The sequence below is a fragment of the Pseudophryne corroboree genome, chromosome 5 (assembly GCF_028390025.1).
Source record: "Pseudophryne corroboree isolate aPseCor3 chromosome 5, aPseCor3.hap2, whole genome shotgun sequence".
NCBI classification, from domain to species: Eukaryota; Metazoa; Chordata; class Amphibia; order Anura; family Myobatrachidae; genus Pseudophryne; species Pseudophryne corroboree.
The window spans coordinates 368,728,367-368,750,653 of NC_086448.1; positions in this window are offsets into that span (position 1 = coordinate 368,728,367).

The following is a 22,287-nucleotide window of genomic DNA, read 5'->3' on the forward strand; positions in this document are numbered from 1 at the left end:
GAATTACAAAATAGAATGTTGGGAGTTCTAGAATTCCAAAATAGTATGTTGGGAGTTCTAGAATACCAAAATAGAATGTTGGGAGTTCTAGAATTACAAAATAGAATATTGGGGTTCTAGATTTTTTTTTTTTTTTTTAAGAAGAATGTTGGGAGTTCTAGAATTCCAAAATATTCTGTTAAGAGTTCTAGAATACTAAAAATAGAATGTTGGGAGTTCTAGAATTCCAAAATAGAATATTGGGAGTTCTAGAATTCCAAAATAGAATGTTGGGAGTTCTAGAATTCCAAGATAGAATGTTGGTGTTGCAGAATTCCAAAAGAGAATGTTGGGAGTTCTAGAATTCCAAAATAGAATATTGGGGGTTCTAAAATTTCAAAAAAGAATGTTGGTAGTTCTAGAATTCAAAAAAAGAATGTTGGTGTTGCAGAATTCCAAAATAGAATGTTGGGAGTTCTAGAATACTAAAATAGAATGTTGGGAGTTCTAGAATTACAAAATAGAATATTGACAGTTTTAAAATTCCAAAATAGAATGTTGGTAGCTCTAGAATTTCAAAAAGAATGTTGGGAGTTCTAGAATTCCAAAAATAGTATGTTAGGAGTTCTAGAATACTAAAATAGAATGTTGGGAGTTCTAGAATACCAAGGTAAAATGTTGGTGTTGCAGAATTCCAAATTAGAATGTTGGTAGTTCTAGAATTCCAAAATATAATGTTGGTGTTGCAGAATTCTAAAATAGAATGTTGGGAGTTCTAGAATTCGAAAATGGAATGTTGGATGTTCTAGAATTCCAAAATTGTTTGTTGGGAGTTCTAGAATACCAAAATAGAATGTTGGGAGTTCTAGAATTCCAAAATAGTCTGTTAGGAGTTCTAGAATACTAAAATAGAATGTTGGGAGTTCTAGAATTCCAAAATAGAATATTGCGAGTTCTAGAATTCCAAAATAGAATATTGCGAGTTCTAGAATTCCAAAATAGAATGTTGGGAGTTCTAGAATACTAAAATAGAATGTTGGGAGTTCTAGAATTACAAAATAGAATATTGCGAGTTCTAGAATTCCAAAATAGAATGTTGGGAGTTCTAGAATTCGAAAATGGAATGTTGGATGTTCTAGAATTCCAAAATAGAATGTTGGGAGTTCTAGAATTCCAAAATTGTTAGTTGGGAGTTCTAGAATACCAAAATAGAATGTTGGGAGTTCTAGAATTCCAAAATAGTCAGTTAGGAGTTCTAGAATACTAAAATAGAATGTTGGGAGTTCTAGAATTCCAAAATAGAATGTTGGGAGTTCTAGAATTCCAAAAATAGAATGTTGGGAGTTCTAGAATACTAAAATAGAATGTTGGAAGTTCTATAATTCCAAAATAGAATGTTGGGAGTTCCAGAATTCCAAAATAGAATGTTGAGAGTTCTAGAATTCCAAAATAGAATGTTTGTGTTGCAGAATTCCAAAATAGAATGTTGGGAGTTCTAGAATACCAAGATAAAATGTTGGTGTTGCAGAATTCCAAAATAGAATGTTGGGAGTTCTAGAATTCGAAAATGGAATGTTGGTGTTCTAGAATTACAAAATAGAATGTTGGGAGTTCTAGAATTCCAAAATAGAATGTTGAGAGTTCTAGAATTCGAAAATGGAATGTTGGTGTTCTAGAATTACAAAATAGAATGTTGGGAGTTCTAGAATTCCAAAATAGTATGTTGGGAGTTCTAGAATACCAAAATAGAATGTTGGGAGTTATAAAATTCCAAAATAGAATGTTGGGAGTTCTAGAATTCCAAAAATAGAATGTTGGGAGTTCTAGAATACTAAAATAGAATGTTGGAAGTTCTATAATTCCAAAATAGAATGTTGGGAGTTCCAGAATTCCAAAATAGAATGTTGAGAGTTCTAGAATTCCAAAATAGAATGTTTGTGTTGCAGAATTCCAAAATAGAATGTTGGGAGTTCTAGAATACCAAGATAAAATGTTGGTGTTGCAGAATTCCAAAATAGAATGTTGGGAGTTCTAGAATTCGAAAATGGAATGTTGGTGTTCTAGAATTACAAAATAGAATGTTGGGAGTTCTAGAATTCCAAAATAGAATGTTGAGAGTTCTAGAATTCGAAAATGGAATGTTGGTGTTCTAGAATTACAAAATAGAATGTTGGGAGTTCTAGAATTCCAAAATAGTATGTTGGGAGTTCTAGAATACCAAAATAGAATGTTGGGAGTTATAAAATTCCAAAAGAGAATGTTGGGAGTTCTAGAATACTAAAATAGAATGTTGGGAGTTCTAGAATTACAAAATAGAATATTGACAGTTTTAAAATTCCAAAATAGAATGTTGGTAGCTCTAGAATTTCAAAAAGAATGTTGGGAGTTCTAGTATTCCAAAAATAGTATGTTAGGAGTTCTAGAATACTAAAATAGAATGTTGGGAGTTCTAGAATACCAAGGTAAAATGTTGGTGTTGCAGAATTCCAAATTAGAATGTTGGTAGTTCTAGAATTCCAAAATATAATGTTGGTGTTGCAGAATTCTAAAATAGAATGTTGGGAGTTCTAGAATTCGAAAATGGAATGTTGGATGTTCTAGAATTCCAAAATAGAATGTTGGGAGTTCTAGAATTCCAAAATTGTTTGTTGGGAGTTCTAGAATACCAAAATAGAATGTTGGGAGTTCTAGAATTCCAAAATAGTCTGTTAGGAGTTCTAGAATACTAAAATAGAATGTTGGGAGTTCTAGAATTCCAAAATAGAATATTGGGAGTTCTAGAATTCCAAAATAGAATATTGCGAGTTCTAGAATTCCAAAATAGACTGTTGGGAGTTCTAGAATACTAAAATAGAATGTTGGGAGTTCTAGAATTACAAAATAGAATATTGACAGTTTTAAAATTCCAAAATAGAATGTTGGTAGCTCTAGAATTTCAAAAAGAATGTTGGGAGTTCTAGAATTCCAAAAATAGTATGTTAGGAGTTCTAGAATACTAAAATAGAATGTTGGGAGTTCTAGAATACCAAGGTAAAATGTTGGTGTTGCAGAATTCCAAATTAGAATGTTGGTAGTTCTAGAATTCCAAAATATAATGTTGGTGTTGCAGAATTCTAAAATAGAATGTTGGGAGTTCTAGAATTCGAAAATGGAATGTTGGATGTTCTAGAATTCCAAATAGAATGTTGGGAGTTCTAGAATTCCAAAATTGTTTGTTGGGAGTTCTAGAATACCAAAATAGAATGTTGGGAGTTCTAGAATTCCAAAATAGTCTGTTAGGAGTTCTAGAATACTAAAATAGAATGTTGAGAGTTCTAGAATACCAAAATATAATGTTGGGAGTTCTAGAATTCCAAAATAGAATATTGGGAGTTCTAGAAGTCCAAGATAGAATGTTGGGAGTTCTAGAATTCCTATATAGAATGTTGGGAGTTCATGAATTCCACAATAGAATGTTGTTAGTTCTAGAATTCCAAAATAGAATGTTGGGAGTTCTAGAATACTAAAATAGAATGTTGGGAGTTCTATAATTCCAAAATAGAATGTTGGGAGTTCCAGAATTCCAAAATAGAATGTTGAGAGTTCTAGAATTCCAAAATAGAATGTTTGTGTTGCAGAATTCCAAAATAGAATGTTGGTAGTTCTAGAATTCCAAAATAGAATGTTGGGAGTTCTAGAATACCAAGATAAAATGTTGGTGTTGCAGAATTCCAAAATAGAATGTTGGGAGTTCTAGAATTCGAAAGTGGAATGTTGGTGTTCTAGAATTACAAAATAGAATGTTGGGAGTTCTAGAATTCCAAAATAGTATGTTGGGAGTTCTAGAATACCAAAATAGAATGTTGGGAGTTCTAGAATTACAAAATAGAATATTGGGGTTCTAGATTTTTTTTTTTTTTTTTTTTAAAGAAGAATGTTGGGAGTTCTAGAATTCCAAAATATTCTGTTAAGAGTTCTAGAATACTAAAAATAGAATGTTGGGAGTTCTAGAATTCCAAAATAGAATATTGGGAGTTCTAGAATTCCAAAATAGAATGTTGTGAGTTCTAGAATTCCAAGATAGAATGTTGGTGTTGCAGAATTCCAAAAGAGAATGTTGGGAGTTCTAGAATTCCAAAATAGAATATTGGGGGTTCTAAAATTTCAAAAAAGAATGTTGGTAGTTCTAGAATTCAAAAAAAGAATGTTGGTGTTGCAGAATTCCAAAATAGAATGTTGGTAGCTCTAGAATTTCAAAAAGAATGTTGGGAGTTCTAGAATTCCAAAAATAGTATGTTAGGAGTTCTAGAATACTAAAATAGAATGTTGGGAGTTCTAGAATACCAAGGTAAAATGTTGGTGTTGCAGAATTCCAAATTAGAATGTTGGTAGTTCTAGAATTCCAAAATATAATGTTGGTGTTGCAGAATTCTAAAATAGAATGTTGGGAGTTCTAGAATTCGAAAATGGAATGTTGGATGTTCTAGAATTCCAAAATTGTTTGTTGGGAGTTCTAGAATACCAAAATAGAATGTTGGGAGTTCTAGAATTCCAAAATAGTCTGTTAGGAGTTCTAGAATACTAAAATAGAATGTTGGGAGTTCTAGAATTCCAAAATAGAATATTGGGAGTTCTAGAATTCCAAAATAGAATATTGCGAGTTCTAGAATTCCAAAATAGAATGTTGGGAGTTCTAGAATACTAAAATAGAATGTTGGGAGTTCTAGAATTACAAAATAGAATATTGCGAGTTCTAGAATTCCAAAATAGAATGTTGGGAGTTCTAGAATTCGAAAATGGAATGTTGGATGTTCTAGAATTCCAAAATAGAATGTTGGGAGTTCTAGAATTCCAAAATTGTTAGTTGGGAGTTCTAGAATACCAAAATAGAATGTTGGGAGTTCTAGAATTCCAAAATAGTCAGTTAGGAGTTCTAGAATACTAAAATAGAATGTTGGGAGTTCTAGAATTCCAAAATAGAATGTTGGGAGTTCTAGAATTCCAAGAATAGAATGTTGGGAGTTCTAGAATACTAAAATAGAATGTTGGAAGTTCTATAATTCCAAAATAGAATGTTGGGAGTTCCAGAATTCCAAAATAGAATGTTGAGAGTTCTAGAATTCCAAAATAGAATGTTTGTGTTGCAGAATTCCAAAATAGAATGTTGGGAGTTCTAGAATACCAAGATAAAATGTTGGTGTTGCAGAATTCCAAAATAGAATGTTGGGAGTTCTAGAATTCGAAAATGGAATGTTGGTGTTCTAGAATTACAAAATAGAATGTTGGGAGTTCTAGAATTCCAAAATAGAATGTTGAGAGTTCTAGAATTCGAAAATGGAATGTTGGTGTTCTAGAATTACAAAATAGAATGTTGGGAGTTCTAGAATTCCAAAATAGTATGTTGGGAGTTCTAGAATACCAAAATAGAATGTTGGGAGTTATAAAATTCCAAAAGAGAATGTTGGGAGTTCTAGAATTCCAAAAGAGAATGTTGGGAGTTCTAGAATACTAAAATAGAATGTTGGGAGTTCTAGAATTACAAAATAGAATATTGACAGTTTTAAAATTCCAAAATAGAATGTTGGTAGCTCTAGAATTTCAAAAAGAATGTTGGGAGTTCTAGTATTCCAAAAATAGTATGTTAGGAGTTCTAGAATACTAAAATAGAATGTTGGGAGTTCTAGAATACCAAGGTAAAATGTTGGTGTTGCAGAATTCCAAATTAGAATGTTGGTAGTTCTAGAATTCCAAAATATAATGTTGGTGTTGCAGAATTCTAAAATAGAATGTTGGGAGTTCTAGAATTCGAAAATGGAATGTTGGATGTTCTAGAATTCCAAAATAGAATGTTGGGAGTTCTAGAATTCCAAAATTGTTTGTTGGGAGTTCTAGAATACCAAAATAGAATGTTGGGAGTTCTAGAATTCCAAAATAGTCTGTTAGGAGTTCTAGAATACTAAAATAGAATGTTGGGAGTTCTAGAATTCCAAAATAGAATATTGGGAGTTCTAGAATTCCAAAATAGAATATTGCGAGTTCTAGAATTCCAAAATAGACTGTTGGGAGTTCTAGAATACTAAAATAGAATGTTGGGAGTTCTAGAATTACAAAATAGAATATTGACAGTTTTAAAATTCCAAAATAGAATGTTGGTAGCTCTAGAATTTCAAAAAGAATGTTGGGAGTTCTAGAATTCCAAAAATAGTATGTTAGGAGTTCTAGAATACTAAAATAGAATGTTGGGAGTTCTAGAATACCAAGGTAAAATGTTGGTGTTGCAGAATTCCAAATTAGAATGTTGGTAGTTCTAGAATTCCAAAATATTATGTTGGTGTTGCAGAATTCTAAAATAGAATGTTGGGAGTTCTAGAATTCGAAAATGGAATGTTGGATGTTCTAGAATTCCAAAATAGAATGTTGGGAGTTCTAGAATTCCAAAATTGTTTGTTGGGAGTTCTAGAATACCAAAATAGAATGTTGGGAGTTCTAGAATTCCAAAATAGTCTGTTAGGAGTTCTAGAATACTAAAATAGAATGTTGAGAGTTCTAGAATACCAAAATATAATGTTGGGAGTTCTAGAATTCCAAAATAGAATATTGGGAGTTCTAGAAGTCCAAGATAGAATGTTGGGAGTTCTAGAATTCCTATATAGAATGTTGGGAGTTCATGAATTCCACAATAGAATGTTGTTAGTTCTAGAATTCCAAAATAGAATGTTGGGAGTTCTAGAATACTAAAATAGAATGTTGGGAGTTCTATAATTCCAAAATAGAATGTTGGGAGTTCCAGAATTCCAAAATAGAATGTTGAGAGTTCTAGAATTCCAAAATAGAATGTTTGTGTTGCAGAATTCCAAAATAGAATGTTGGTAGTTCTAGAATTCCAAAATAGAATGTTGGGAGTTCTAGAATACCAAGATAAAATGTTGGTGTTGCAGAATTCCAAAATAGAATGTTGGGAGTTCTAGAATTCGAAAGTGGAATGTTGGTGTTATAGAATTACAAAATAGAATGTTGGGAGTTCTAGAATTCCAAAATAGTATGTTGGGAGTTCTAGAATACCAAAATAGAATGTTGGGAGTTCTAGAATTACAAAATAGAATATTGGGGTTCTAGATTTTTTTTTTTTTTTTTAAAGAAGAATGTTGGGAGTTCTAGAATTCCAAAATATTCTGTTAAGAGTTCTAGAATACTAAAAATAGAATGTTGGGAGTTCTAGAATTCCAAAATAGAATATTGGGAGTTCTAGAATTCCAAAATAGAATGTTGGGAGTTCTAGAATTCCAAGATAGAATGTTGGTGTTGCAGAATTCCAAAAGAGAATGTTGGGAGTTCTAGAATTCCAAAATAGAATATTGGGGGTTCTAAAATTTCAAAAAAGAATGTTGGTAGTTCTAGAATTCAAAAAAAGAATGTTGGTGTTGCAGAATTCCAAAATAGAATGTTGGGAGTTCTAGAATACTAAAATAGAATGTTGGGAGTTCTAGAATTACAAAATAGAATATTGACAGTTTTAAAATTCCAAAATAGAATGTTGGTAGCTCTAGAATTTCAAAAAGAATGTTGGGAGTTCTAGAATTCCAAAAATAGTATGTTAGGAGTTCTAGAATACTAAAATAGAATGTTGGGAGTTCTAGAATACCAAGGTAAAATGTTGGTGTTGCAGAATTCCAAATTAGAATGTTGGTAGTTCTAGAATTCCAAAATATAATGTTGGTGTTGCAGAATTCTAAAATAGAATGTTGGGAGTTCTAGAATTCGAAAATGGAATGTTGGATGTTCTAGAATTCCAAAATTGTTTGTTGGGAGTTCTAGAATACCAAAATAGAATGTTGGGAGTTCTAGAATTCCAAAATAGTCTGTTAGGAGTTCTAGAATACTAAAATAGAATGTTGGGAGTTCTAGAATTCCAAAATAGAATATTGGGAGTTCTAGAATTCCAAAATAGAATATTGCGAGTTCTAGAATTCCAAAATAGAATGTTGGGAGTTCTAGAATACTAAAATAGAATGTTGGGAGTTCTAGAATTCCAAAAATAGTATGTTAGGAGTTCTAGAATACTAAAATAGAATGTTGGGAGTTCTAGAATACCAAGGTAAAATGTTGGTGTAGCAGAATTCCAAATTAGAATGTTGGTAGTTCTAGAATTCCAAAATATAATGTTGGTGTTGCAGAATTCTAAAATAGAATGTTGGGAGTTCTAGAATTCGAAAATGGAATGTTGGATGTTCTAGAATTCCAAAATAGAATGTTGGGAGTTCTAGAATTCCAAAATTGTTAGTTGGGAGTTCTAGAATACCAAAATAGAATGTTGGGAGTTCTAGAATTCCAAAATAGTCAGTTAGGAGTTCTAGAATACTAAAATAGAATGTTGGGAGTTCTAGAATTCCAAAATAGAATATTGGGAGTTCTACAATTCCAAAATAGAATATTGCGAGTTCTAGAATACCAAAATAGAATGTTGGGAGTTCTAGAATTCCAAAATAGAATGTTTGGAGTTCTAGAATACCAAGATATAATGTTGGTGTTGCAGAATTCCAAAATAGAATGTTGAGAGTTCTAGAATACCAAAATATAATGTTGGGAGTTCTAGAATTCCAAAATCGAATATTGGGAATTCTAGAAGTCCAAGATAGAATGTTGGGAGTTCTAGAATTCCTATATAGAATGTTGGGAGTTCATGAATTCCACAATAGAATGTTGTTAGTTCTAGAATTCCAAAATAGAATGTTGGGAGTTCTAGAATACTAAAATAGAATGTTGGGAGTTCTATAATTCCAAAATAGAATGTTGGGAGTTCCAGAATTCCAAAATAGAATGTTGAGAGTTCTAGAATTCCAAAATAGAATGTTTGTGTTGCAGAATTCCAAAATAGAATGTTGGTAGTTCTAGAATTCCAAAATAGAATGTTGGGAGTTCTAGAATACCAAGATAAAATGTTGGTGTTGCAGAATTCCAAAATAGAATGTTGGGAGTTCTAGAATTCGAAAATGGAATGTTGGTGTTCTAGAATTACAAAATAGAATGTTGGGAGTTCTAGAATTCCAAAATAGTATGTTGGGAGTTCTAGAATACCAAAATAGAATGTTGGGAGTTCTAGAATTACAAAATAGAATATTGGGGTTCTAGATTTTTTTTTTTTATAAAGAAGAATGTTGGGAGTTCTAGAATTCCAAAATATTCTGTTAAGAGTTCTAGAATACTAAAAATAGAATGTTGGGAGTTCTAGAATTCCAAAATAGAATATTGGGAGTTCTAGAATTCCAAAATAGAATGTTGGGAGTTCTAGAATTCCAAGATAGAATGTTGGTGTTGCAGAATTCCAAAAGAGAATGTTGGGAGTTCTAGAATTCCAAAATAGAATATTGGGGGTTCTAAAATTTCAAAAAAGAATGTTGGTAGTTCTAGAATTCAAATAAAGAATGTTGGTGTTGCAGAATTCCAAAATAGAATGTTGGGAGTTCTAGAATACTAAAATAGAATGTTGGGAGTTCTAGAATTACAAAATAGAATATTGACAGTTTTAAAATTCCAAAATAGAATGTTGGTAGCTCTAGAATTTCAAAAAGAATGTTGGGAGTTCTAGAATTCCAAAAATAGTATGTTAGGAGTTCTAGAATACTAAAATAGAATGTTGGGAGTTCTAGAATACCAAGGTAAAATGTTGGTGTAGCAGAATTCCAAATTAGAATGTTGGTAGTTCTAGAATTCCAAAATATAATGTTGGTGTTGCAGAATTCTAAAATAGAATGTTGGGAGTTCTAGAATTCGAAAATGGAATGTTGGATGTTCTAGAATTCCAAAATAGAATGTTGGGAGTTCTAGAATTCCAAAATTGTTAGTTGGGAGTTCTAGAATACCAAAATAGAATGTTGGGAGTTCTAGAATTCCAAAATAGTCAGTTAGGAGTTCTAGAATACTAAAATAGAATGTTGGGAGTTCTAGAATTCCAAAATAGAATATTGGGAGTTCTACAATTCCAAAATAGAATATTGCGAGTTCTAGAATACCAAAATAGAATGTTGGGAGTTCTAGAATTCCAAAATAGAATGTTTGGAGTTCTAGAATACCAAGATATAATGTTGGTGTTGCAGAATTCCAAAATAGAATGTTGAGAGTTCTAGAATACCAAAATATAATGTTGGGAGTTCTAGAATTCCAAAATCGAATATTGGGAATTCTAGAAGTCCAAGATAGAATGTTGGGAGTTCTAGAATTCCTATATAGAATGTTGGGAGTTCATGAATTCCACAATAGAATGTTGTTAGTTCTAGAATTCCAAAATAGAATGTTGGGAGTTCTAGAATACTAAAATAGAATGTTGGGAGTTCTATAATTCCAAAATAGAATGTTGGGAGTTCCAGAATTCCAAAATAGAATGTTGAGAGTTCTAGAATTCCAAAATAGAATGTTTGTGTTGCAGAATTCCAAAATAGAATGTTGGTAGTTCTAGAATTCCAAAATAGAATGTTGGGAGTTCTAGAATACCAAGATAAAATGTTGGTGTTGCAGAATTCCAAAATAGAATGTTGGGAGTTCTAGAATTCGAAAATGGAATGTTGGTGTTCTAGAATTACAAAATAGAATGTTGGGAGTTCTAGAATTCCAAAATAGTATGTTGGGAGTTCTAGAATACCAAAATAGAATGTTGGGAGTTCTAGAATTACAAAATAGAATATTGGGGTTCTAGATTTTTTTTTTTTTTATAAAGAAGAATGTTGGGAGTTCTAGAATTCCAAAATATTCTGTTAAGAGTTCTAGAATACTAAAAATAGAATGTTGGGAGTTCTAGAATTCCAAAATAGAATATTGGGAGTTCTAGAATTCCAAAATAGAATGTTGGGAGTTCTAGAATTCCAAGATAGAATGTTGGTGTTGCAGAATTCCAAAAGAGAATGTTGGGAGTTCTAGAATTCCAAAATAGAATATTGGGGGTTCTAAAATTTCAAAAAAGAATGTTGGTAGTTCTAGAATTCAAAAAAAGAATGTTGGTGTTGCAGAATTCCAAAATAGAATGTTGGGAGTTCTAGAATACTAAAATAGAATGTTGGGAGTTCTAGAATTACAAAATAGAATATTGACAGTTTTAAAATTCCAAAATAGAATGTTGGTAGCTCTAGAATTTCAAAAAGAATGTTGGGAGTTCTAGAATTCCAAAAATAGTATGTTAGGAGTTCTAGAATACTAAAATAGAATGTTGGGAGTTCTAGAATACCAAGGTAAAATGTTGGTGTAGCAGAATTCCAAATTAGAATGTTGGTAGTTCTAGAATTCCAAAATATAATGTTGGTGTTGCAGAATTCTAAAATAGAATGTTGGGAGTTCTAGAATTCGAAAATGGAATGTTGGATGTTCTAGAATTCCAAAATAGAATGTTGGGAGTTCTAGAATTCCAAAATTGTTAGTTGGGAGTTCTAGAATACCAAAATAGAATGTTGGGAGTTCTAGAATTCCAAAATAGTCAGTTAGGAGTTCTAGAATACTAAAATAGAATGTTGGGAGTTCTAGAATTCCAAAATAGAATATTGGGAGTTCTACAATTCCAAAATAGAATATTGCGAGTTCTAGAATACCAAAATAGAATGTTGGGAGTTCTAGAATTCCAAAATAGAATGTTTGGAGTTCTAGAATACCAAGATATAATGTTGGTGTTGCAGAATTCCAAAATAGAATGTTGCGAGTTCTAGAATTCCAAAATAGAATATTGCGAGTTCTAGAATTCCAAAATAGAATGTTGGGAGTTCTAGAATACTAAAATAGAATGTTGGGAGTTCTAGAATTACAAAATAGAATATTGACAGTTTTAAAATTCCAAAATAGAATGTTGGTAGCTCTAGAATTTCAAAAAGAATGTTGGGAGTTCTAGAATTCCAAAAATAGTATGTTAGGAGTTCTAGAATACTAAAATAGAATGTTGGGAGTTCTAGAATACCAAGGTAAAATGTTGGTGTAGCAGAATTCCAAATTAGAATGTTGGTAGTTCTAGAATTCCAAAATATAATGTTGGTGTTGCAGAATTCTAAAATAGAATGTTGGGAGTTCTAGAATTCGAAAATGGAATGTTGGATGTTCTAGAATTCCAAAATAGAATGTTGGGAGTTCTAGAATTCCAAAATTGTTAGTTGGGAGTTCTAGAATACCAAAATAGAATGTTGGGAGTTCTAGAATTCCAAAATAGTCAGTTAGGAGTTCTAGAATACTAAAATAGAATGTTGGGAGTTCTAGAATTCCAAAATAGAATATTGGGAGTTCTACAATTCCAAAATAGAATATTGCGAGTTCTAGAATACCAAAATAGAATGTTGGGAGTTCTAGAATTCCAAAATAGAATGTTTGGAGTTCTAGAATACCAAGATATAATGTTGGTGTTGCAGAATTCCAAAATAGAATGTTGAGAGTTCTAGAATACCAAAATATAATGTTGGGAGTTCTAGAATTCCAAAATCGAATATTGGGAATTCTAGAAGTCCAAGATAGAATGTTGGGAGTTCTAGAATTCCTATATAGAATGTTGGGAGTTCATGAATTCCACAATAGAATGTTGTTAGTTCTAGAATTCCAAAATAGAATGTTGGGAGTTCTAGAATACTAAAATAGAATGTTGGGAGTTCTATAATTCCAAAATAGAATGTTGGGAGTTCCAGAATTCCAAAATAGAATGTTGAGAGTTCTAGAATTCCAAAATAGAATGTTTGTGTTGCAGAATTCCAAAATAGAATGTTGGTAGTTCTAGAATTCCAAAATAGAATGTTGGGAGTTCTAGAATACCAAGATAAAATGTTGGTGTTGCAGAATTCCAAAATAGAATGTTGGGAGTTCTAGAATTCGAAAATGGAATGTTGGTGTTCTAGAATTCCAAAATAGTATGTTGGGAGTTCTAGAATACCAAAATAGAATGTTGGGAGTTCTAGAATTACAAAATAGAATATTGGGGTTCTAGATTTTTTTTTTTTTATAAAGAAGAATGTTGGGAGTTCTAGAATTCCAAAATATTCTGTTAAGAGTTCTAGAATACTAAAAATAGAATGTTGGGAGTTCTAGAATTCCAAAATAGAATATTGGGAGTTCTAGAATTCCAAAATAGAATGTTGGGAGTTCTAGAATTCCAAGATAGAATGTTGGTGTTGCAGAATTCCAAAAGAGAATGTTGGGAGTTCTAGAATTCCAAAATAGAATATTGGGGGTTCTAAAATTTCAAAAAAGAATGTTGGTAGTTCTAGAATTCAAAAAAAGAATGTTGGTGTTGCAGAATTCCAAAATAGAATGTTGGGAGTTCTAGAATACTAAAATAGAATGTTGGGAGTTCTAGAATTACAAAATAGAATATTGACAGTTTTAAAATTCCAAAATAGAATGTTGGTAGCTCTAGAATTTCAAAAAGAATGTTGGGAGTTCTAGAATTCCAAAAATAGTATGTTAGGAGTTCTAGAATACTAAAATAGAATGTTGGGAGTTCTAGAATACCAAGGTAAAATGTTGGTGTAGCAGAATTCCAAATTAGAATGTTGGTAGTTCTAGAATTCCAAAATATAATGTTGGTGTTGCAGAATTCTAAAATAGAATGTTGGGAGTTCTAGAATTCGAAAATGGAATGTTGGATGTTCTAGAATTCCAAAATAGAATGTTGGGAGTTCTAGAATTCCAAAATTGTTAGTTGGGAGTTCTAGAATACCAAAATAGAATGTTGGGAGTTCTAGAATTCCAAAATAGTCAGTTAGGAGTTCTAGAATACTAAAATAGAATGTTGGGAGTTCTAGAATTCCAAAATAGAATATTGGGAGTTCTACAATTCCAAAATAGAATATTGCGAGTTCTAGAATTCCAAAATAGAATGTTGGGAGTTCTAGAATTCCAAAATAGAATGTTTGGAGTTCTAGAATACCAAGATATAATGTTGGTGTTGCAGAATTCCAAATTAGAATGTTGGTAGTTCTAGATTTCCAAAATATAATGTTGGTGTTGCAGAATTCTAAAATAGAATGTTGGGAGTTCTAGAATTCCAAAATAGAATATTGGGGGTTCTAAAATTTCAAAAAAGAATGTTGGTAGTTCTAGAATTCAAAAAAAGAATGTTGGTGTTGCAGAATTCCAAAATAGAATGTTGGGAGTTCTAGAATACTAAAATAGAATGTTGGGAGTTCTAGAATTACAAAATAGAATATTGACAGTTTTAAAATTCCAAAATAGAATGTTGGTAGCTCTAGAATTTCAAAAAGAATGTTGGGAGTTCTAGAATTCCAAAAATAGTATGTTAGGAGTTCTAGAATACTAAAATAGAATGTTGGGAGTTCTAGAATACCAAGGTAAAATGTTGGTGTTGCAGAATTCCAAATTAGAATGTTGGTAGTTCTAGAATTCCAAAATATAATGTTGGTGTTGCAGAATTCTAAAATAGAATGTTGGGAGTTCTAGAATTCGAAAATGGAATGTTGGATGTTCTAGAATTCCAAAATTGTTTGTTGGGAGTTCTAGAATACCAAAATAGAATGTTGGGAGTTCTAGAATTCCAAAATAGTCTGTTAGGAGTTCTAGAATACTAAAATAGAATGTTGGGAGTTCTAGAATTCCAAAATAGAATATTGGGAGTTCTAGAATTCCAAAATAGAATATTGCGAGTTCTAGAATTCCAAAATAGAATGTTGGGAGTTCTAGAATACTAAAATAGAATGTTGGGAGTTCTAGAATTACAAAATAGAATATTGACAGTTTTAAAATTCCAAAATAGAATGTTGGTAGCTCTAGAATTTCAAAAAGAATGTTGGGAGTTCTAGAATTACAAAAATAGTATGTTAGGAGTTCTAGAATACTAAAATAGAATGTTGGGAGTTCTAGAATACCAAGGTAAAATGTTGGTGTAGCAGAATTCCAAATTAGAATGTTGGTAGTTCTAGAATTCCAAAATATAATGTTGGTGTTGCAGAATTCTAAAATAGAATGTTGGGAGTTCTAGAATTCGAAAATGGAATGTTGGATGTTCTAGAATTCCAAAATAGAATGTTGGGAGTTCTAGAATTCCAAAATTGTTAGTTGGGAGTTCTAGAATACCAAAATAGAATGTTGGGAGTTCTAGAATTCCAAAATAGTCAGTTAGGAGTTCTAGAATACTAAAATAGAATGTTGGGAGTTCTAGAATTCCAAAATAGAATATTGGGAGTTCTACAATTCCAAAATAGAATATTGCGAGTTCTAGAATTCCAAAATAGAATGTTGGGAGTTCTAGAATTCCAAAATAGAATGTTTGGAGTTCTAGAATACCAAGATATAATGTTGGTGTTGCAGAATTCCAAATTAGAATGTTGGTAGTTCTAGATTTCCAAAATATAATGTTGGTGTTGCAGAATTCTAAAATAGAATGTTGGGAGTTCTAGAATTCCAAAATAGAATATTGGGGGTTCTAAAATTTCAAAAAAGAATGTTGGTAGTTCTAGAATTCAAAAAAAGAATGTTGGTGTTGCAGAATTCCAAAATAGAATGTTGGGAGTTCTAGAATACTAAAATAGAATGTTGGGAGTTCTAGAATTACAAAATAGAATATTGACAGTTTTAAAATTCCAAAATAGAATGTTGGTAGCTCTAGAATTTCAAAAAGAATGTTGGGAGTTCTAGAATTCCAAAAATAGTATGTTAGGAGTTCTAGAATACTAAAATAGAATGTTGGGAGTTCTAGAATACCAAGGTAAAATGTTGGTGTTGCAGAATTCCAAATTAGAATGTTGGTAGTTCTAGAATTCCAAAATATAATGTTGGTGTTGCAGAATTCTAAAATAGAATGTTGGGAGTTCTAGAATTCGAAAATGGAATGTTGGATGTTCTAGAATTCCAAAATTGTTTGTTGGGAGTTCTAGAATACCAAAATAGAATGTTGGGAGTTCTAGAATTCCAAAATAGTCTGTTAGGAGTTCTAGAATACTAAAATAGAATGTTGGGAGTTCTAGAATTCCAAAATAGAATATTGGGAGTTCTAGAATTCCAAAATAGAATATTGCGAGTTCTAGAATTCCAAAATAGAATGTTGGGAGTTCTAGAATACTAAAATAGAATGTTGGGAGTTCTAGAATTACAAAATAGAATATTGACAGTTTTAAAATTCCAAAATAGAATGTTGGTAGCTCTAGAATTTCAAAAAGAATGTTGGGAGTTCTAGAATTACAAAAATAGTATGTTAGGAGTTCTAGAATACTAAAATAGAATGTTGGGAGTTCTAGAATACCAAGGTAAAATGTTGGTGTAGCAGAATTCCAAATTAGAATGTTGGTAGTTCTAGAATTCCAAAATATAATGTTGGTGTTGCAGAATTCTAAAATAGAATGTTGGGAGTTCTAGAATTCGAAAATGGAATGTTGGATGTTCTAGAATTCCAAAATAGAATGTTGGGAGTTCTAGAATTCCAAAATTGTTAGTTGGGAGTTCTAGAATACCAAAATAGAATGTTGGGAGTTCTAGAATTCCAAAATAGTCAGTTAGGAGTTCTAGAATACTAAAATAGAATGTTGGGAGTTCTAGAATTCCAAAATAGAATATTGGGAGTTCTACAATTCCAAAATAGAATATTGCGAGTTCTAGAATTCCAAAATAGAATGTTGGGAGTTCTAGAATTCCAAAATAGAATGTTTGGAGTTCTAGAATACCAAGATATAATGTTGGTGTTGCAGAATTCCAAATTAGAATGTTGGTAGTTCTAGATTTCCAAAATATAATGTTGGTGTTGCAGAATTCTAAAATAGAATGTTGGGAGTTCTAGAATTCGAAAATGGAATGTTGGATGTTCTAGAATTCCAAAATAGAATGTTGGGAGTTCTAGAATTCCAAAATTGTTTGTTGGGAGTTCTAGAATACCAAAATAGAATGTTGGGAGTTCTAGAATTCCAAAATAGTCTGTTAGGAGTTCTAGAATACTAAAATAGAATGTTGGGAGTTCTAGAATTCCAAAATAGAATATTGCGAGTTCTAGAATTCCAAAATAGAATGTTGGGAGTTCTAGAATTCCAAAATAGAATGTTTGGAGTTCTAGAATACCAAGATATAATGTTGGTGTTGCAGAATTCCAAAATAGAATGTTGAGAGTTCTAGAATACCAAAATATAATGTTGGGAGTTCTAGAATTCCAAAATAGAATATTGGGAGTTCTAGAAGTCCAAGATAGAATGTTGGGAGTTCTAGAATTCCTATATAGAATGTTGAGAGTTCTAGAATTCGAAAATGGAATGTTGGTGTTCTAGAATTCCAAAATACAATGTTAGGAGTTCTAGATTTCCAAAAAAGAATGTAGGGAGTTCTAGAATTCCAAAATAGAATGTTGGTGTTGCAGAATTCCAAAATAGAATGTTGGGAGTTCTAGAATACTAAAATAGAATGTTGGGAGTTCTATAATTCCAAAATAGAATGTTGGGAGTTCTAGAATTCCAAAATAGAATGTTAGGAGTTCTAGAATTCCAAGATAGAATGTTGGTGTTGCAGAATTCCAAAATAGAATGTTGGGAGTTCTAGAATACTAAAATAGAATGTTGGGAGTTCTAGAATTCCAAAATAGAATGTTGGGAGTTCCAGAATTCCAAAATAGAATGTTGAGAGTTCTAGAATTCCAAAATAGAATGTTTGTGTTGCAGAATTCCAAAATAGAATGTTGGTAGTTCTAGAATTCCAAAATAGAATGTTGGGAGTTCTAGAATACCAAGATAAAATGTTGGTGTTGCAGAATTCCAAAATAGAATGTTGGGAGTTCTAGAATTCGAAAATGGAGTGTTGGTGTTCTAGAATTACAAAATAGAATGTTGGGAGTTCTAGAATTCCAAAATAGTATGTTGGGAGTTCTAGAATACCAAAATAGAATGTTGGGAGTTCTAGAATTACAAAATAGAATATTGGGGTTCTAGATTTTTTTTTTTTTAAAAAAGAAGAATGTTGGGAGTTCTAGAATTCCAAAATATTCTGTTAAGAGTTCTAGAATACTAAAAATAGAATGTTGGGAGTTCTAGAATTCCAAAATAGAATATTGGGAGTTCTAGAATTCCAAAAAAGAATGTTGGGAGTTCTAGAATTCCAAGATAGAATGTTGGTGTTGCAGAATTCCAAAATAGAATGTTGGGAGTTCTAGAATTCCAAAAAAGAATATTGGGGGTTCTAAAATTTCAAAAAAGAATGTTGGTAGTTCTAGAATTCAAAAAAAGAATGTTGGTGTTGCAGAATTCCAAAATAGAATGTTGGGAGTTCTAGAATACTAAAATAGAATGTTGGGAGTTCTAGAATTACAAAATAGAATATTGACAGTTTTAAAATTCCAAAATAGAATGTTGGTAGCTCTAGAATTTCAAAAAGAATGTTGGGAGTTCTAGAATTCCAAAAATAGTATGTTAGGAGTTCTAGAATACTAAAATAGAATGTTGGGAGTTCTAGAATACCAAGGTAAAATGTTGGTGTTGCAGAATTCCAAATTAGAATGTTGGTAGTTCTAGAATTCCAAAATATAATGTTGGTGTTGCAGAATTCTAAAATAGAATGTTGGGAGTTCTAGAATTCGAAAATGGAATGTTGGATGTTCTAGAATTCCAAAATAGAATGTTGGGAGTTCTAGAATTCCAAAATTGTTTGTTGGGAGTTCTAGAATACCAAAATAGAATGTTTGGAGTTCTAGAATTCCAAAATAGTCAGTTAGGAGTTCTAGAATACTAAAATAGAATGTTGGGAGTTCTAGAATTCCAAAATAGAATATTGGGAGTTCTAGAATTCCAAAATAGAATATTGCGAGTTCTAGAATTCCAAAATAGAATGTTGGGAGTTCTAGAGTTCCAAAATAGAATGTTTGGAGTTCTAGAATACCAAGATATAATGTTGGTGTTGCAGAATTCCAAAATAGAATGTTGAGAGCTCTAGAATACCAAAATATAATGTTGGGAGTTCTAGAATTCCAAAATAGAATATTGGGAGTTCTAGAAGTCCAAGATAGAATGTTGGGAGTTCTAGAATTCCTATATAGAATGTTGGGAGTTCATGAATTCCACAATAGAATGTTGTTAGTTCTAGAATTCCAAAATAGAATGTTGGGAGTTCTAAAATACTAAAATAGAATGTTGGGAGTTCTATAATTCCAAAATAGAATGTTGGGAGTTCCAGAATTCCAAAATAGAATGTTGAGAGTTCTAGAATTCCAAAATAGAATGTTTGTGTTGCAGAATTCCAAAATAGAATGTTGGGAGTTCTAGAATACCAAGATAAAATGTTGGTGTTGCAGAATTCCAAAATAGAATGTTGGGAGTTCTAGAATTCGAAAATGGAATGTTGGTGTTCTAGAATTACAAAATAGAATGTTGGGAGTTCTAGAATTCCAAAATAGAATGTTGAGAGTTCTAGAATTCGAAAATGGAATGTTGGTGTTCTAGAATTACAAAATAGAATGTTGGGAGTTCTAGAATTCCAAAATAGTATGTTGGGAGTTCTAGAATTCCAAAATAGAATATAGGGGGTTCTAAAATTTCAAAAAAGAATGTTGGTAGTTCTAGAATTCAAAAAAAGAATGTTGGTGTTGCAGAATTCCAAAATAGAATGTTGGGAGTTCTAGAATACTAAAATAGAATGTTGGGAGTTCTAGAATTACAAAATAGAATATTGACAGTTTTAAAATTCCAAAATAGAATGTTGGTAGCTCTAGAATTTCAAAAAGAATGTTGGGAGTTCTAGAATTCCAAAAATAGTATGTTAGGAGTTCTAGAATACTAAAATAGAATGTTGGGAGTTCTAGAATACCAAGGTAAAATGTTGGTGTTGCAGAATTCCAAATTAGAATGTTGGTAGTTCTAGAATTCCAAAATATAATGTTGGTGTTGCAGAATTCTAAAATAGAATGTTGGGAGTTCTAGAATTCGAAAATGGAATGTTGGATGTTCTAGAATTCCAAAATAGAATGTTGGGAGTTCTAGAATTCCAAAATTGTTTGTTGGGAGTTCTAGAATACCAAAATAGAATGTTGGGAGTTCTAGAATTCCAAAATAGTCTGTTAGGAGTTCTAGAATACTAAAATAGAATGTTGGGAGTTCTAGAATTCCAAAATAGAATATTGGGAGTTCTAGAAGTCCAAGATAGAATGTTGGGAGTTCTAGAACTCCAAAATATAATGTTGGGAGTTCTAGAATTCCAAAATAGAATGTTGGGAGTTCTAGAATACCAAGATAAAATGTTGGTGTTGCAGAATTCCAAAATAGAATGTTGGGAGTTCTAGAATTCGAAAATGGAATGTTGGTGTTCTAGAATTACAAAATAGAATGTTGGGAGTTCTAGAATTCCAAAATAGTATGTTGGGAGTTCTAGAATACCAAAATAGAATGTTGGGAGTTCTAGAATTACAAAATAGAATATTGGGGTTCTAGATTTTTTTTTTTAAAAAAAGAAGAATGTTGGGAGTTCTAGAATTCCAAAATATTCTGTTAAGAGTTCTAGAATACTAAAAATAGAATGTTGGGAGTTCTAGAATTCCAAAATAGAATATTGGGAGTTCTAGAATTCCAAAATAGAATGTTGGGAGTTCTAGAATTCCAAGATAGAATGTAGGTGTTGCAGAATTCCAAAAGAGAATGTTGGGAGTTCTAGAATTCCAAAAAAGAATATTGGGGGTTCTAAAATTTCAAAAAAGAATGTTGGTAGTTCTAGAATTCAAAAAAAGAATGTTGGTGTTGCAGAATTCCAAAATAGAATGTTGGGAGTTCTAGAATACTAAAATAGAATGTTGGGAGTTCTAGAATTACAAAATAGAATATTGACAGTTTTAAAATTCCAAAATAGAATGTTGGTAGCTCTAGAATTTCAAAAAGAATGTTGGGAGTTCTAGAATTCCAAAAATAGTATGTTAGGAGTTCTAGAATACTAAAATAGAATGTTGGGAGTTCTAGAATACCAAGGTAAAATGTTGGTGTTGCAGAATTCCAAATTAGAATGTTGGTAGTTCTAGAATTCCAAAATATAATGTTGGTGTTGCAGAATTCTAAAATAGAATGTTGGGAGTTCTAGAATTCGAAAATGGAATGTTGGATGTTCTAGAATTCCAAAATAGAATGTTGGGAGTTCTAGAATTCCAAAATTGTTTGTTGGGAGTTCTAGAATACCAAAATAGAATGTTTGGAGTTCTAGAATTCCAAAATAGTCAGTTAGGAGTTCTAGAATACTAAAATAGAATGTTGGGAGTTCTAGAATTCCAAAATAGAATATTGGGAGTTCTAGAATTCCAAAATAGAATATTGCGAGTTCTAGAATTCCAAAATAGAATGTTGGGAGTTCTAGAGTTCCAAAATAGAATGTTTGGAGTTCTAGAATACCAAGATATAATGTTGGTGTTGCAGAATTCCAAAATAGAATGTTGAGAGTTCTAGAATACCAAAATATAATGTTGGGAGTTCTAGAATTCCAAAATCGAATATTGGGAATTCTAGAAGTCCAAGATAGAATGTTGGGAGTTCTAGAATTCCTATATAGAATGTTGGGAGTTCATGAATTCCACAATAGAATGTTGTTAGTTCTAGAATTCCAAAATAGAATGTTGGGAGTTCTAAAATACTAAAATAGAATGTTGGGAGTTCTATAATTCCAAAATAGAATGTTGGGAGTTCCAGAATTCCAAAATAGAATGTTGAGAGTTCTAGAATTCCAAAATAGAATGTTTGTGTTGCAGAATTCCAAAATAGAATGTTGGGAGTTCTAGAATACCAAGATAAAATGTTGGTGTTGCAGAATTCCAAAATAGAATGTTGGGAGTTCTAGAATTCGAAAATGGAATGTTGGTGTTCTAGAATTACAAAATAGAATGTTGGGAGTTCTAGAATTCCAAAATAGAATGTTGAGAGTTCTAGAATTCGAAAATGGAATGTTGGTGTTCTAGAATTACAAAATAGAATGTTGGGAGTTCTAGAATTCCAAAATAGTATGTTGGGAGTTCTAGAATTCCAAAATAGAATATAGGGGGTTCTAAAATTTCAAAAAAGAATGTTGGTAGTTCTAGAATTCAAAAAAAGAATGTTGGTGTTGCAGAATTCCAAAATAGAATGTTGGGAGTTCTAGAATACTAAAATAGAATGTTGGGAGTTCTAGAATTACAAAATAGAATATTGACAGTTTTAAAATTCCAAAATAGAATGTTGGTAGCTCTAGAATTTCAAAAAGAATGTTGGGAGTTCTAGAATTCCAAAAATAGTATGTTAGGAGTTCTAGAATACTAAAATAGAATGTTGGGAGTTCTAGAATACCAAGGTAAAATGTTGGTGTTGCAGAATTCCAAATTAGAATGTTGGTAGTTCTAGAATTCCAAAATATAATGTTGGTGTTGCAGAATTCTAAAATAGAATGTTG